Below are 4,879 nucleotides of genomic sequence, written 5' to 3'. Positions count from 1 at the left end.
GTTGAAAACATCCCAAATCTCTGGAGGAAAATGAACATTGCTTTCATGAAGCCCAAAGGATCCCTATCATGTTGAATCTAAAGAGGTCTACTGAAACTCATTATAGTTAAATTTTCGAAAGTGAAATATAAAGAGAGAAGCTTGAAAGCAGCAAGAGCAACTCATGATATACAAGGGAAACTTCATAAGGCTATCAGCAAATTTCTCAGCAGAAACTGCACAAACCAGGAGGGAGTAGAATGATGTATTTGAAGTACTAAAAGAAAAAAAATGCCAACTAAGAATCCTATAACACTGGCAAAACTGTCCTTTAAAAATGAAAGCTAGACAAAATTTTTTCCAGACAAACAAAAACTGAGGGAGTTAATAACTGCTAAACCTGCCCTACAATAAATGCTAAAAGAAGTTAAAGTTGAAATGAAAGAACATTAAACAGCAACACAAAAGCATATGAAGGTATGCATTTCACTCATAAATGTAAATGTATAGACAAATACAGAATAATGCAATACTGTAATGGTGGTGTGTAAATCCTTTTAACCCTAGTATACAAGTTAAAAGAAAAATGTTTGAAGAATGACTATAACCATAAACATTTGTTAGTGAATATACAATATAAAAAGAAGTAAATTCTGACATCAATAACATAAATTGTGTGTAGTGGGGAAGTGGTTTAAAAGGGTAGAGTTGTTGAATGTGATTAAGGTTAAGTTGTCAACTTAAAATAGACTGTTATAACTATAATAAGTTTTATGCAACTCTCACAACAAGCACAAAGAGAAAAATTATAGTCAATGCAAAAATAGATATATGGAAAAGAAACAAGGTATATCACTACGAAAAATCATATCACAAAGGATGACAGCATGAGAGGAAGAGAGGAACAAAAGAACTATGAAGGAGACAGAAAATAATTAACAAAATGGCAATAGTAAGTCCTTATCTATCTATAATTACTTACAATTTCAATGAATTAAACTCACCAATCAAAACATTTAGTGACTGAATAGATTTCTAAAAAAACAAGGCCTAATTATGTATCGTCTACAAGAGACTCACTTTAGATTTAAGGACACATATAGGCTGAAAGTGAAGGGATGAAAATGGTAACAAAAAGAGAGCATAGGCCAGGCACGGTGGCTCATGCCTGTAATCCCAGCACTTTGGGAGGCCAAGGCGAGTGGATCACGAGGTCAGGAGATCGAGACCATCCTGGCTAACATGGTAAGACCCTGTCTCTACTAAAAATACAAAAAAATTAGCCGGGCATGGTGGCAGGCGCCTGTAGTCCCAGCTACTCGGGAGGCTGAGGCAGGAGAATGGCATGAACCCGGGAGGCGGAGCTTGCAGTGAGCCAAGATCTTGCCACTGCACTCCAGCCTGGATGACAAAGCAAGACTCCGTCTAAAAAAAAAAAAAAAAAAAAAAAAAAAAGAGAGAGAGAGCATAGGTGACTACACTTATATCAGACAAAATCAATATTAAGTTGAGAAGTGTCACCAGAGATAAAGAATATCATTACATAAATGATAAAAGGGTCAATATAGCAGTAAAAAATAGCAATTATAAACACATATACATGCAACATCAGATCTCTTAAATATATAAAGCAAACATTGACTAACCTGAAGGGAGACAGAGGTAGCAATATAATAGTAGGGTATTGTAATACTCCACTTTCAATAACGGATAGAACATTCAGACAGAAAATCAATAAGAAAACAGGAGAACTGAGCAACACCACTATAGACCAAATGGACCTAACAAACATACACAGAACATTCCACCCAACAGCAGCAAAATACATATTCTACTCAAGTGCACATAGAACATTCTCCAAGATAGATCACATGCTAGATCACAAATAAGACTTTTCCCAACAATGATAGAAACTGGAAATCAATAACAAAAGGAAAATGGGAAAATTCACAAGTACATGGAAGTTACATTTTTTCTAACCTCTATTATTTACTTACTTCTGCTAACTTCGGGTTTAAGTTTGTTCTTCTTTTTCTAGTTCCCTTTTAATTTTTTATTTTATCAAAAGGGAATTTAATTATTCAAAAGCGTATTGAATTAAGAAGAAATAGAAAGCCTAAAAAAGTCAATAACAAATAAAGACATTAAACCAGTAATATAAAACTTCCCAGCAAAGAAAAACCTAAGACCAGATGGTTTCACAGGTGAATTTTACAAAACATTTGAAGAAGACTTAATACTAATCCTACTTAACCTCTTCCAAAATAATAGGAGATATAATATTTCCATACTCTTTTTATGAGGCCAGCCTTACCATGATATCAAAGCAAGACAAAGATACAACAAGGAGAGAAAACTACAGGCCAATATCCCTGATGAACACAAATCCAAAAATCCTTCAGAAAATATTAGCAAACCAAATTAAACAGCACATTAAAAGGATTATACATCATAGCCAAGTGAGATTTATATCTGGGATGCAAGGAGGATAGGAACATATGTAAATCCATCAATGTGATACACCACATTAACAGAATGATAGATTTTAAAAATCACATACCAATCTCAATAGATGCAGGAAAAGCATTTGACAAAATTCAACACCCTTTTATAATAAAAACTCTCAACATACTAGTTATAGAAGAAACTTACTTCAACACAAGAAAGGCCATATATGAAAAGTTCACAGGTAACATCATACTCAGAAGAACTGAAGCATTTTCTCTAAGATCTGGAACAGGGTAAGGATACCCATTATTACCACTTCTATTCAATACAGTACTAGAAGTCCTAGCCAGAGCAAATAGTCAATGAAAAAGAAGAGAGAGAGAGAGAGAGAGAGAGAGAGAGAGAGAAATAGATTACTAAATACTTTCAATAACTCTCAAGACAAAAAGGATAAGATAATTAACCTTTCACAGTAAAACCATACATTTTGGAAGACTGCATTCCAAACTTAGGACTTTGACTTTTTCCTATAAGAGTTCAAAGTTCATAAATATATGTCATTCTATGTGTAAAGTAAAATTGCAGGACACAAAATCAACACTCAAAAATCTGTTGCATTTCTATTGACTAACAGCAAACTAGCCACAAAGCAAATTTTTTAAAATCTCATTGATCACAGCAACAAAGAGAATAAACTTTTTAAGTATCAACTTAACCACAGAGGTGAAAGATTTGTACACTAAAAACTAGAAAAATCTGATGAAAAAAACTAGACACAAGCAAATGGAAACAGATATGCATTTATAAATTGGAAGAATAATGTTAAAATGTCCATACTAGCCAAGCAATCTACACATTCAATGCAATCCCTATCAAAATCTCAATTGCAGTTTATATGGTTTAGCATTGTCCCCACCCAAATCTTATCTTGAACTGTAGTTCCCATAATCACACATGTCCTGGTAGGGACCCAGTAAGAGTTGATTGAATCATAGGGGCAGTGTGTGAAGCAAAAATTACAGAAGAAGAAAGAAAAATCCTTAATTATAGTTAAAGAATTCTGCACCCCTCTCTAATAATTTAAAGAACAAACAGTAAATTAGTGTGTATATAAAAGACTTGAACAACATTATCACCCAACTTGACCTAATTAAAGCACTCTATCCAAAACAGCAAAATAAACATTATAGAAGCTCCTCAACGGTGTGTCAGTCTGTGTTGTGTTGCTATAAAGGAATATCTGAGGTTTGGTAATTTATAAAGAAAAGAGGTTTATTTTGTCTCACAGTTCTATAGGTTGTACAAGAAGTACAGTGCTGGCATCTGCTTCTGGTGAAGGCCTTAGGAAACTCACAATTATGGCAGAGGGTAAAGTGGCATGTCACATGTCAAGAGAATGAGCAAGAAAGAGAGCAAGAGGTACCAGACTTACTTTTTAAATTTTATTTTAGGTTCAGGGGTACAGGTGCAGATTGATTATATAGGCAACTGCGTGTCGTGGGGGTTTGGTATACATACTATTTTGTTACCCAGATAAGAAGCATAGTACCTGACAGGTATTTCTTCTGATCCTGTCCCTCTTCCTACTCTCCACCCTCAAGTAGGCCCCAGTGTTTGTTGTTCCCCTCTTTGTGTTCATCTGTTCATTTTTGTTTAGCTCCCAAATTTAAGTGAGAACATGTGGTATTTCGTTTTCTGTTCCTGTGTTAGTTTGCTTAGAAAAATGGCCTCCAGGTCCATCCATGTTGCTACAAAGGACACAATCATATTTTATGGCTATGTAGTATTCCATGTTATATGTGTATCACATTTTCTTTATCCAGTGTACCATTGATGAGCATCTAGAGGTATTCCATGACCTTGCTATTGTGAATAGTGCTGCAATAAACATATGCATGCATGTGTCTTTATGGCAGTAGAACAATTTATATTCCTTTGGGTACACACCCAATAATGGGATTGTTGGGTCAAATAATTCTGTTCTAAGTTCTTTGAGGAATCATCACACTGCTTTCCACAATGGCTGAACAAATTTATATACCCACTAGCAGTGCATAAGTATACCTTTTTCTCTGCTACCTTGCCAGCATCTGTTATTTTTTGATTTTTTAATAATAGATATTCTGACTGGTGTGAGATGGCATTTCATCGTGGTTTTGATTTGCATTTCTCTAATAATTAGTGATGTTGAACATTTTTTCATATGCTTGTTGGCCTCATATATGTCTTCTTTTGAAAAGTGTCTGTTCATGTCATTGTCTACTTTTTAGTGGGGTTGTTTTTTTCTTGTAAACTTGTTTAAGTTCCTTATAGATGCTGGATATCAGACTTTGTCGGATGCATAGTTTGGAAAAAATTTCTCCTATTCTATAAGTTATCTGTTTATTCAATTGATAGTTTGTTTTACTGTGCAGAAGCTCTTAAGTGTAATTCAGTTCCATTTGTCAATTTT

Source organism: Theropithecus gelada, chromosome 6, assembly GCF_003255815.1.
Source record: "Theropithecus gelada isolate Dixy chromosome 6, Tgel_1.0, whole genome shotgun sequence".
Classification (NCBI taxonomy): Eukaryota; Metazoa; Chordata; class Mammalia; order Primates; family Cercopithecidae; genus Theropithecus; species Theropithecus gelada.
Note: the sequence above shows the minus strand (reverse complement) of the source record.